We start from the raw sequence: 13,136 nt of genomic DNA on the forward strand, positions 1-13,136 counted from the left end.
CAGGAATCCTGCTCTAAGAGTCAGCGTCCTTCGTGAGAGTCGTAGCTGCGTGATCTGCGTCACCTCTGGGCAGTAATTAGATCGATGAGTTTTTCCAACTAAAAGAGTCTATGTCATTCATTGATTCTAAATCAGAAGTAGCTCACTGGGACAGGCCTCAGATGTGACTTCTTGGGCCCACTTGTTTGTTTCTTTTCTTTTTTTTTTTAAAGTTAGTTAATGTATTAGTTTTCTACCGCTGCTGTAACAAATCACCACAAATGCAGTGGTTTAAAACAACACAAATTCATTACCTTACAGTTCTGGAGGGTGAAAGTCTGACTTAGGTCTCACTGGGCTAAAGTAAGGGGCTATGTTCCTTCCTGAAGAGTCTAGGAGAGAATCCTTTTCCTTGCCTTTCCCGGTTGCTAGAGGCCACTCATATTCCTTGGCCTCCTTCCTCCACTTTTCAAAACCAGAAATGTTTCATCTCTCTGTGTCTTTTTTCTACAGTCACTGATCACGTTTCCCATTCTGCCTCCCTCTTCCACTTCTAAGGACCCTTGTGATTACATTGGGTCCATCCAAGTTTTCAAGATAATTTCAGTATTTTAAGGGTACTTGACTATATTGTGCCTAGCACAGTAGACTGCATTTCATTTTTTTGCCACATAAAAATCTTGCTTTTTATTTTTTAAAAAAAGGTCTAGCAACACTGGACCCCAACCTAACACTACCAGGCTCCCATTACAGTATGGCAGAGATGAGCTTAGACTGAGCTGCTTCTAGCTTGCCTTAATCCCCACCCCTCCTTATAAGCTACCTGCCTAAAGTCCAGAATAAAGTACCATTTACCCTTGCCTTGGGTTACTATTTTTCCTACCAAGCTCGCTTATCTCATCTGCATTTTTCTACTGGCCTCTTCAACCTTTGAGCCTGCAGCATCTCTCCTTAATTCTTAGGAGATGTCAACTTTACCGTTCTTGTTATCTGTCCGTATCAGAAAAATTACATAGCTCTGTATGCAACTGACCCTACCCCACATGTGACATGGGAAAGGGGAGCTCAGTGTTGTACGCAACTCAGGAACTCACCAGCTCATTGCTGGTCTTTGAGGAAGGAGGAATGAGTCAGATACGCTCACAGCAGTGAACAATGCTAACAAGAAACACCATCTCTGGTGTGCCAGGGGCTGCACTTTGTGCTTGCCATTTTATTTCACTGAGGCTTCACAATCACTTAATGAGGTTGATGCCATTATTTGGCTTCTCCCACTTCCTTCTGAAAATTGTGGCACAGAGAAGTTAAGTTGCCCAAGTTCACACAGCTGACGTGTAACAAAGTGTAAAAAACTGTTATTTTGATTTCAGAGTCTGAGTCTTGATTCCTATAAATTCTGCCTTTAGAGTGAAAGAACTATCTGTGGTTGCAAGCTTTTGAGGGATTAAACTTAGGAAGACGAGCTGGTCCAGAACGATCATTCTACCAGGACTTCAGAGTGGATTTGAGTCCCTCTGAGTTCCCAGGTTCACAGAGGAAGCCACGGAAAGAGGAACAAAGGCTTTCTGTCAGAGGGTCCTGCCCTCGGAAGAATTCTGGCTGTGAAGCTGTCTAGGTTGCCTGGGGGTACAAGCTGCTGGCAAGAGGGCCTGAAACTCGATCATAGATAACAAGAACAGTGGTGGATGTTGGGGGAGGGAGGGAAGTTTATTTTGCACACTCCTGTTGGCTTTTCACACTTTAAATTTAGAACTGTGAACCTGTGTAACCTCCCTGGTTTAAAGATAAAGCAGACCCTCTAGTTCTAGACGGGGTGGAAGCACCCAGGTCTGCGGAGGCCTATCAGACAGCTAGCCACATGCTCCAGCATGCTCCCACCCGAGCTTAATTTGGGGCTTCTTCCTGTGGCAAACAGGAGACCGACTTCTTGCTAAGTGTAAACAGAGTCACATTTGCCAGAACAAAAAAAGTTTAGACAATTCTTCCTAATGGGGGCAGATGAGCCCTCATAGGAGAAAGCTGACCGAAGCGTCCCTGTGACCTGGAGAGAACTCTGTGACTCAGCACCTCTGTGTCCCCGCTTTCCAGGGACGGCCCTGAAGTTTGCCTGCTGTGCTAGTGTGTTGTTAACTGTGCCCCTTCCGCTTCCAGAAACTTCCAGCTTGGTCAACACCATATATGATCACCCTCCAATGAATAAGTAGCATCGACACATACATGTGCACTAGCACGTGTGAAATGGACAGCGAGTGGGGGGCTGCTGTGCAGCACCGCGAGTGCAGCTCAGTGCTCTGTGATGACCTAAGGGGTGGTAGAGGGCTTGGGGTGCAGTTCAGTTCAGTTCAGTCGCTCAGTCGTGTCCGACTCTTTGTGACCCCGTGAATCGCAGCACGCCAGGCCTCCCTGTTCATCACCAATTCCCAGAGTTCACTCAGACTCACGTCCCTTGAGTCAGTGATGCCATCCAGCCATCTCATCCTCGGTCGTCCCCTTCTCCTCCTGCCCCCAATCCCTCCCAGCATCAGAGTCTTTTCCAATGAGTCAGCTCTTCTCATGAGATGGCCAAAGTATTGGAGTTTCAGCTTTAGCATCATTCCTTCCAAAGAAATCCCAGGGTTGATCTCCTTCAGAATGGACTGGTTGGATCTCCTTGCAGTCCAAGGGACTCTCAAGAGTCTTCTCCAACACCACAGTTCAAAAGTATCAGTTCTTCGGCGCTCAGCCTTCTTCACAGTCCAACTCTCACATCCTACATGAGCACAGGAAAAACCATAGCCTTCACTAGGATGGACCTTAGTCGGCAAAGTAATGTCTCTGCTTTTGAATATACTATCTAGGTTGGTCATAACTTTTCTTCCAAGGAGTAAGCATCTTTTAATTTCATGGCTGCAGTCACCATTTGCAGTGATTTTGGAGCCCCAAAAAATAGTCTGACACTGTTTCCACTGTTTCCCCATCTATTTCCCATGAAGTGATGGGGCCAGATGCCATGATCTTCGTTTTCTGAATGTTGAGCTTTAAGCCAACATTTTCACTCTCCTCTTTCACTTTCATCAACAGGCTTTTTAGTTCCTCTTCACTTTCTGCCATAAGGGTGGTGTCATCTGCATATCTGAGGTTATTGATATTTCTCCCAGAAATCTTGATTCCAGCTTGTGCTTCCTCCAGCCCAGTGTTTCCTATGATGTACTCTGCATAGAAGTTAAATAAGCAGGGTGACAATATACAGCCTTGACGTACTCCTTTTCCTATTTGGAACCAGTCTGTTGATCCATGTCCAGTTCTAACTGTTGCTTCCTGACCTGAATACAGGTTTCTCAAGAGGCAGGTCAGGTGGTCTTTGGGTGCAAAGGAGATTCAAAGGGAGGGGATATAAGTATACATATAGCCAATTCATGTTGCTGTACAACAGAAACCAACACAACATCGTAAAGCAATTATCCTCCAGTTAAAAATAAATTTAAAATAATCTCTGTGAATAAATAAGTTTCAGAATAAATACTTGATATCTTGTATAGGCATATCTCATTTTATTGTGCTTTGTAGATATTGCATTTTTTTAATTGAGGGTTTGTGGCAACCCTGTGTTGAGCAAATCTAATGGTACCATCTTCCCAACAGCATTTGTTCACTTCATGTCTCTGTATCGTATTTTGGGAGTTCTCATAATATTTCAAACCTTGATTATATTTGTTATGGTGATCTGGGCTCTTACAATGACACACTGAAGTCTCAGGTTAGCATTTTTAGCAATAAAACATTTTAAAATTAAGGTATGTACATTCTTTCTTTTTAAACATAATGTTATTGCACACTTAATAGACTACAGTTGAAATGTAAACATAACTTTTATATACACCAGGAAACCAAAAAATTCATGCGACTTGCTTTATTGTGAAATTTAATTTATTTTAGTGGTCTGAAACCAAACCTGCAATACCTCTGAGGTCTGCCTGCATTTGTCCTTTCTGTTTTGATTCCCAAGAGAAACCGACAAAATTAATCAGTGACTGAGAGCATCATAGAAAGTTAGAGCTGAAAGGAAGCTCTAGAAATTTTCTGGAGAAAGGGAACAAACCCGTGACAGCTGTACTTTATGCCAGACACGGTTCAGGCACAAGACACGCGCAATTTCATTTGCCACACGATTGCCCAGAGAGATGCTGAGCACTACCAGCTTCGGTCAAAGATGAGGGAACTCCATACAGGGCTCAAGGCCAGACACCCAGCTGATGGTATGCCTCTGATTAGAATCTAAGCCGGGAATTCTCCATCTCTGGACCCCACAATCTCTTCCTTACCTCCAGGCCTCCTCTTTTTCTTCCCCTTGACATTTTGGGGACAAATGAAAGAGGAATGCATATGTACCTTGGAAGAGTTATGGATGTTTTGTTGTGCTATGATCTGAATGTTCTTGTCCCCCAAAGCTGACATACTTAAATCCTAACCCCCAGCGTGCTGGTATTGGGAGGTGGGGCTGTTAGGAAGGCTTAGATCAAAGCCTCTTGCAAATAGGATTAATGCCCTAATAAAAGAGACCCTAGAGAGTTCCTTCTCCCCTTCTACCACACAAGGACACAGTGAGCATGTGTTATGAGCCGGGAAGCGGGCTCTCATCAGAACACAACCATGCTGGCGCCTTGATCTTGAACTTCCAGACCCCAGAACTGTGAGAGAAAATTTCTGTTGTTTTAAGCCACCCAGTCTGCAGTGTTTTGTTTCAGCAGCCTGAACTAAGATAGGTTGCAAGCAACAGAACCCAACTTCGTGAGCAACAGGGTAGTTTATTAGATGGATACAGGGTAACTCATATTATTCAAAAGGATGGTTTAGAACCAGACTTGAGTACAAAGATGCCGGACAACTCCAGGGGTCTCCACAGCAAAGGGACATAGATTTCTTCAGGGTCTCAGGATAAAATGAATGAGGGCTGGTCACTCTCTCCCCTACTTCACTCCTCTCCTGGGCCCCCATCCCATCCCTACTCAGCCTGAGCCAACCAGGCTGTCATCCCAGGCGAGTGTCTCCTTACCTATGGCCACTATCAGGGGAGTCAGTGAAAGTCAGCTACTAACCCCGCATTAGCATTGCTAACCTGTTTTTTTTTTTTTTAATTAGAGAAAAATGTAGGTAAACCAAGAATCATTTATTTATTTTTAAAGATTTAATGAAATGAGATGGGCTTCCCTGGTGGCTCAGACAGTAAAGCGTCTGTCTGCAATGTGGGAGACCCAGGTTCGATTCCTGGGTCGGGAAGATCCCCTGGAGAAGGAAATGCCAATCCACTCCAGCACTCTTGCCTGGAAAATTCCATGGACTGAGGAACCTGGTAGGCTACAGTCCATGAGGTCGCAAAGAGTCAGACATGACTGAGCGACTTCACTTTCATTTTCAATGAAATGAGAGCTTATCATAAAAATAATAAAACTGAGAAGGAAATTTGGTTGTTTCCATGGCCTGTAACATTTAAAAATAACAAGTGGAATTATGGCTGATAAAATTATATTATCGCTTATTATCAGGAAAAGCAACAGCTGGACATTTCATGGACAGTGAGGGCATTAACATATTTCAAGGAGCTAGATACTTAAATTATATAGATATGTCAAACATATCTCAATAAAACTGGAAGATATAACAAAAAATAAAAAACACCCCCTAAAATATCTCACCTATGTCAACACAACCTATGCAAGGTTAAACATTTCCTCCCGTTTAACAATGTTTCTCCAAAATCAGGTTGATTATATTCTTTGCAGTCAAGATGGAGAAGCTCTATACAGTCAACAAAAACAAGCCTGGGAGCTGACTGTGGCTCAGATCATGAACTCCTTATTGCCAAATTCAGACTGAAATTGAAGAAAGTGGAGAAAACCACTAGACCATTCAGGTATGACCTAAATCAAATCCCTTATGACTATACAGTGGAAGTGAGAAATAGATTTAAGGGACCAGATCTGATAGACAGAGTGCCTGATGAACTGTGGATAGAGGTTCATGACATCGTACAGGAGACAGGGATCAAGACCATTTCCAAGAAAAAGAAGCACAAAAAAGCAAAATGGCTGTCTGAGAAGCCCTTACAAATAGCTGTGAAAAGAAGGGAAGCGAAAAGCAAAGGAGAAAAGGAAAGATATAAGCATCTGAATGCAGAGTTCCAAAGAATAGCAAGGAGAGATAAGAAAGCCTTCTTCAGTGATCAGTGCAAAGAAATAGAGGAAAACAATAGAATGAGAAAGACTAGAGATCTCTTCAAGAAAATTAGAGATACCAAGGGAACATTTCCTGCAAAGGTGGGCTTAATAAAGGACAGAAATAGTATAGACCTAACAGAAGCAGAAGATATTAGGAAGAGGTGGCAAGAATACACAGAAGAACTGTACAAAAAAGATCTTCACAACCAAGATAATCATGATGGTGTGATCACTCGCCTAGAGCCAGATATCCTGGAATGTGAAGTCAAGTGGGCCTTAGAAAGCATTACTACGAACAAAGCTAGTGGAGGTGATAGAATTCCAGTTGAGCTCTTTCAAATACTGAAAGATGATACTGTGAAAGTCTGCACTCAATATGACAGCAAATTTGGAAAACTCAGCAGTGGCCACAGGACTGGAAAAGGTCAGCTTTCATTCCAGTCCCAAAGAAAGGCAGTGTCAAAGAATGCTCAAACTACCTCACAATTGCACTCATCTCACACGCTAGCAAAGTAATGGTTAAAATTCTCCAAGCCAGGTTTCAGCAATACGTGAACTGTGAACTTCCAGATGTTCAAGCTGGTTTTAGAAAAGGCAGAGGAACCAGAGATCCAATTACCAACATCCGCTGGATCATGGAAAAAGCAAGAGAGTTCCAGAAAAACATCTATTTCTGCTTTATTGACTATGCCAAAGCCTTTGACTGTGTGGATTACAATAAACTGTGGAAAATTCTGAAAGAGATGGGAATACCAGACCACCTGACCTGCCTCTTGAGAAACCTGTACGCAGATCAGGAAGCAACAGTTAGAACTGGACATGGAACAACAGACTGGTTCCAAATAGGAAAAGGAGTACATCAAGGCTGTATATTGTCACCTTGCTTATTTAACTTACATGCAGAGTACGTCATGCGAAACGTTGGGCTGGAGGAAGCACAAGCTGGAATCAAGATTGCTAGGAGAAATATCAATAACCTCAGATATGCAGATGACACCATCCTTATGGCAGAAAGTGAAGAAGAACTAAAGAGCCTCTTGATGAAAGTGAAAGAGGAGAGTGAAAAAGTTGGCTTAAAGCTCAACATTCAGAAAACGAAGATCATGGCATCTGGTCCCATCACTTCATGGGAAATAGATGGGGAAACAGTGAAAACAGTGGTTGACTTTATTTTTTGGGGCTCCAAAATCACTGCAGATGGTGATTGCAGCCATGAAATTAAAAGATGCTTACTCCTTGGACGGAAAGTTATGACCAACCTAAATAGCATATTTAAAAGCAGAGCCATTACTTTGCTGGGAAAGGTCCGTCTAGTCAAGGCTATGGTTTTTCCAGTGGTCATGTATGGATGTGAGAGTTGGACTATAAAGAAAGCCAAGCACAGAAGAATTGATTTTTGAACTGTGGTGTTGGGGAAGACTTCTGAGAGTCCCTTGGACTGCAAGGAGATCCAACCAATCCATCCTAAAGGAGATCAGTCCTGGGTGTTCATTGGAAGGACTGATGTTGAAGCTGAAACTCCAGTACTTTGGCCACCTGATGCGAAATGCTGACTCATTTGAAAAGACCCTGATGCTGAGAAAGATTGAGGGCAGGAGGAGAAGGGGACGACAGAGGATGAGATGGTTGGATGGCATCACCAACTCAATGGACATGGGTTTGGGTGGACTCCAGGTGTTGGTGACAAACAGGGAGGCCTGGCGTGCTGCAGTTCATGTGGTCGCAAAGAGTCGGACACAACAGAGCCACTGAACTGAACAATGTTTCTCATGCAATTCAACATCAAATAATTTTTGATTCAACCCTAATAATTTTTGGCATCTCTCTCTTTATATTACAAAATAACAAATCCTTCAAGTTAATTTGAGATCGAAATTATATTTTGTATAGGGTTTGTATTGGAGAAGGCAAAACACCAAAAATTGTCAAAGACAAAATATTTGAGAACGCAAAGGCAAGAGGTCCTTTCTTACATAGCCTAAAGAGTATGGTTGGTACCAATTGTTCTGGGGCTTCCCAGGTGGCTCAGGGGTTAAGAATCCTCCTGCCAATGAAGGAAAGGCAGAAGGCGCATGTTCCAGCCCCGGGTCGGGAAGCTCCCCTGGAGGAAGAAACGGCAACCCCCTCCAGTGTTCTTGCCTGGGGAATCTCATGGACAGAGGGCTATAGTTCATAGGGTCGCAAAGAGTCAGACACAGCTGAGTGACTGAACAGATGTGCACACACAAACTCTTCTAGAAAAATACTGGTTATTCACCAAGTAAAATGTCCATCTTGGGAAACAACATCTCTCAGTGGAAAGAGTCATAGCATCAGACAGGTTTGGTTTCAAATCCTTCTAGCTATCTGTGAGGCCTTGGACAAGCATTCCCTCTTTCTTACAATCTGTAAAATGGGCACATATGCCCCTATCTTCCTTTTGCAAAAAGCAGTCAAATAGATCACATAGTATTATAGAAGAAGATTCCAGAATTTCTTTTCTCCGAACCCGTGAGGTTTCACAGAAGGGCTGGATCGACAAATTACCTGTTTTCTAGATGCATCCTCTTTGCTCCAAAACCCTAATCCACTCCTTCTAAGGGATCCGTTGTCTGTAGGAACACAGTCGTGGGAAACTCTGACATTCTCCCATAGGAAGGTGTAAAGGACTGAAGAGACCAAACAAGGTGCCTCTGCTATTTGGAAGGTGCACTCTGTCTGGGTCAAAAGTCTGGAAGGTCAGATACAAACTGATGGTCATGGCCCTGATATGGTCAAGGAAGCTGACATCAGGGGCTCCAGAAATAGCATGGTGGCCACAAGCACCAGGGCTCCACTGAGGCAGGAACATTCAGAGTGAACACCAACAGCTAAGTGACTTGTCAAGACAGGAGAGACAAGTTGTGAGAGAAGAACAGACGGAAATCTGCCTGGCCCTGAGTTGGCACTCGCCCTCCATACTGACTCGCCATGGAAACTTGGGCACGTGAATTCTGGTCTCTCGGGGTCTATAAAATTGCTTCTCTACTTACTCATAGGCCTTTCGCGAGGATGAAATGTGCTGGAGCTGCGACAGATTGGGTCCACGCTGGGCTGCTGGGCTTGTCGGCTGCAAACCTCTTCATCTGAAGTGCAGGTGGAGCTTCCCGGGTGGCACTAGTGGTCAAGAACTCCCTTGCCAACGCAAGAGACGGAAGAGCAGGTTCCGTTTCTGGGCTGGGAAGGCCCCCTGGAGGAAGACATGGCCACCCACTCCAGTATTCCTGCCTGGAGAATCGCGTGGACAGAGGAGCCTGGTGGGCTACAGTCCATGGGGTCACCAAGGGTGGGACACAGCTGAAGCGGCTGAGCACGGAGGGGTGGGTATGCTCTCCCTGGGGGGGTGGGCTAGAGTGGGCCACGGTCACTTTTGTGGGGCTTCGGGGAACATTGCTTTTCTTGCACTCACTCGACCCCTCCTCCATTGCCTTTCTCCAGCTAGCCTGGGGAGGGGGAGGAGGAGGGGGGCAAGGTTTTTTTTCTCCTCTATCAAGCTGAGAAGCCTGCCTTCCCCTCTCTGGCTCCCTGCCCACAGCCCACCCACCCTTGCGGGCACTTGGGGAGTTTCCTTTCACGGTAGAGCTATCTGGGGATAGGCTGCCCACAGTGAAATATAGGGCAAATGAGGAAGACAGGCTTGACAGGAAGTCCAAATAAGCACTTCCTCCCACCCACCTTCCACATTCTGACGCACCTCAGCCACAACAGCCGACAAAGAGAGACACAGAGAGAGGATGAAAAATACACATTTTTTGAAAAGAATGAAATTGTCAGCTCTGAGGAAGTGGAAACTATTGCTGCTCATTACCTCACAAGCAGCAACTGGTTCATGCTTTCCTGCTGCGTATCCCGGGATGGGTGGGGGGTGGTGACTGTGTCCAGACGGGGGTGGTCGCCAGGACACAAACCGCAGGGCGGCCTGGAGAAGCGCTGCCCTGGGGCTCGCCGGAGCCGCTCCGCGCACTCCCGCTCCAGCCTCCAGGAGCATGGGGAGGAGCGTCCCTGCACACGGGGACGGCCGCTGCAGGCCTGACCCTCCTGGAACACACGCCCCAGGCAGGGCCCGCTCTGTCTAGTGTACGCTGCATGGTGCAGAGGACGGCCAGCTCACCGAGCGGCCAGGACCCCGTGCTGTGCCCCCAGCTGGAACCTCCTGTGTGGGTGGAGCCCTCAGTATCCAGAGGGATTGCACACAGAGGGCGCTTCCAGCGCCGGCGCCGGCCTCGGAGAGCAGAGCGGAGAATGGGCTCCTCCCTGGGAGCTGGCAGCTACAGCTCTTCTTCCCACTATAGACAAACATGGACAGGCCCCAAGGAAAACTTCCAGGAGTGATTCGCCTTGGCCTCAGAAGATGCATGGAGCCTTAACAGGTTGGTGGAGGTGAAACTGGAGTGAACCCCGGTGAGGGCACTCTCTCCATGGCCTGCAGTGCCCCCAGGTGCCACTGTCTCTGGGCCACAGGCCACCACCTGGTCTCTTTTCCCCAGCCAATACCCTCTGTCCAAATCACATCAGAATAAGCATGCCCTCCCTTCCACTTTCCAGCTCCATGGGTCCGTCTCCTAAACACGTCAACATGGTCTCTATGTTTCCATTCCCCCCTGGTCCCCAAGCGACCCCTCCCATCCCTGCACCGCCCCCCACCCGCGCCCCCCACCCCCACCCCCAGGCTGCAACCCACAAGCCTCTTCTACCAAATTGCGTTTTTCTCACTTCTAAAATTAGCTGTGAAGAAAGGCAGTTATCTCCTCATCAAATTCTTCTGTGGGCTAGTAGGAAAAAGAGCTTCAAGTCTGGACGGGGCAGGGTGGGGTAGGGGGCACATTAAGAGATCCTCCCCCAACTCTGGGTTGCAGCGTGCACTGCTCCCATAGCCAATTTTGTCTCTAAGACCTAAAAATCTGACATGTTGCTCCCTGCAAGATTTGCTTTCTTGTCCACAGGCTCTGTTGGATGTGTATTTAAGATCCCTACTCCAAGAGCCCCCATCCCTATGTACTGATATGAATTGTTGTTATTGTGCACAGACCATTGACCATCGCCCTAACCTGGGGAAAGAGATTAAACCCTTAGAAGGCCTTCATAACCTTTCAGTTTGAGCAAAACCCCTCATGAGTTCTGCTTTTCCCTCTGGCTGGAGGAGAGAGAGATGGGAGAGGGTGTCCACCCCCAAGCCACAGCTCTACCTCACCTAGCCTTACCTGCTCCCTGCTCTCTGCTCTACTTTGTGCTTGAAGTCAAGCCCACTGTGAGCTGGCCCCAGCCTTCCTCGCCCCAGCATCTCCTGCTCTCACGACTGCCCATTTTATAGGTGTGGAACTTGAGGCCAGACCAAGTGAGCTGAGCTGCTCCAGGTTACTCTGGTCTTCCTGGTATCCTGAGCCTCTCTTGGGGGCCAGCTAGCCCCGCCTCTGGAACTTCTGGAATTCTCCAGCCAGGGATAGGAGCTGTGAAACTCATGAGTGTTGGGAAATCACCGAGGACTGGGGAAGTTGAAAGGCTCCAGCCTGAAGCAATCCACTTCCCCTTGCGCCACGTGCACTCCTGGCCCAGCTCCCCTTTTTGGGGAATGGGTCTATGACGCTGTGGGGAAGGGGGCACCAAAGACCTGCCCTGGAGAAAGTGCTGCGTCCTCTTCTTAACCAGCCCTGGTTGCCAGCCTCGCCTGCTTTTCGTGGAAGGCAGACTGATAGACAGGACGCTGCATAGGCTCTGGAGACCCAGCCGGGTTGGAACCTCCGCCCCACCTTGTGCAATTTATGGAACATCTCAGAGTCCCAAGGTGGTACAGAGGTCAAGAGCAGGGGCTCTGGACTCAGAGACAGTTCCAGACAAGACCTGCCGTACCACCTACCTGCTGGGTGCAAGGGTGGCGAGAAGCTTTACCTCCCTGAGCCTGAGTTTTCCCTTCTGTGAGCAGCAGTGATAACAGTGCCCACAGTTAGTGCAGAGTCCTCAGGCTACTCCTTTGCACAGTGATTCTTGGTGATTCCCGTTGTCATCACTATCATCCAGGTTTCTTAACCGCTAGGTCTCTCTTTTACATGGGTCTAGAGATTGTCCATCTTGGCCACATTCATTGGATAATTCTTCCAAAAGAACCTCATGTTTAGCTGTAAGTTAATTCCAACTTCTGATTTTCTGTAGATTTGGATTCTTGTGAGTATGGGTAAACATCATTTAAAAAATTGCTTCTCTTTCTGAGGATGATCTTGAATGTTCCTTTCCACAGGGGTGCACAGGTGTGGAATGTTTTGTTTGCTCGTGAAGCATAGCCCAAGACACACACACTCCAGACCATGCCACATCACATATCACACACAGGTTCAGAATGCCTTCCCTCAGCTGCCTCTTCCAAGGCCCTGCTTAAATCCCAGCTAATTCCATGATATCTTCTTTGACTTCTTTATGTGGAAGCCACTTATCTCTCTTCCTCTCTTTTCAAATGGGCTTTTTATCATTTGCTGCTCTTCTGGGGATTTAAAAAGTGAAGGGACCTCTCCCATCCATGGTAGAACTTTTGAGCAGCAGGCCATGCTTCCTAGGGCACGGTCAGTTGCAGAGAGCACTGAGGTTCCAGCCCTGTGAAAAGTGCTCTGCCTGGGCTGCCTCAGCTGATGCCTCTGGCGCTCTTGGAGGTGAAGATGACATTAACTCAGATTCATGGACCACATCCATTAAGATGCTTAGGCCGGGATAAAGGGCAGATCTTATTTACATGATGACCTGGCGAGGTTGGTGCGTAACAATGAGGGTGGGGCTCCTGAGGTTGTGTATAGGATGGAAACTGCATGGCCAAAGCGATCTTTGAAAAAGCTTCAGGAAGCCATCACTTCAGGGGCCAACTCAGTAATTGCAACAGACTCAAACATCAGGACAGACAGTCGTTTGTGTGATCAGGACAGACAGTCGTTTGTGTGATCAGGACAGACAGTCGTTTGTGTG

Source organism: Oryx dammah, unplaced genomic scaffold (assembly GCF_014754425.2).
Source record: "Oryx dammah isolate SB20612 unplaced genomic scaffold, SCBI_Odam_1.1 HiC_scaffold_20, whole genome shotgun sequence".
NCBI lineage: Eukaryota > Metazoa > Chordata > Mammalia > Artiodactyla > Bovidae > Oryx > Oryx dammah.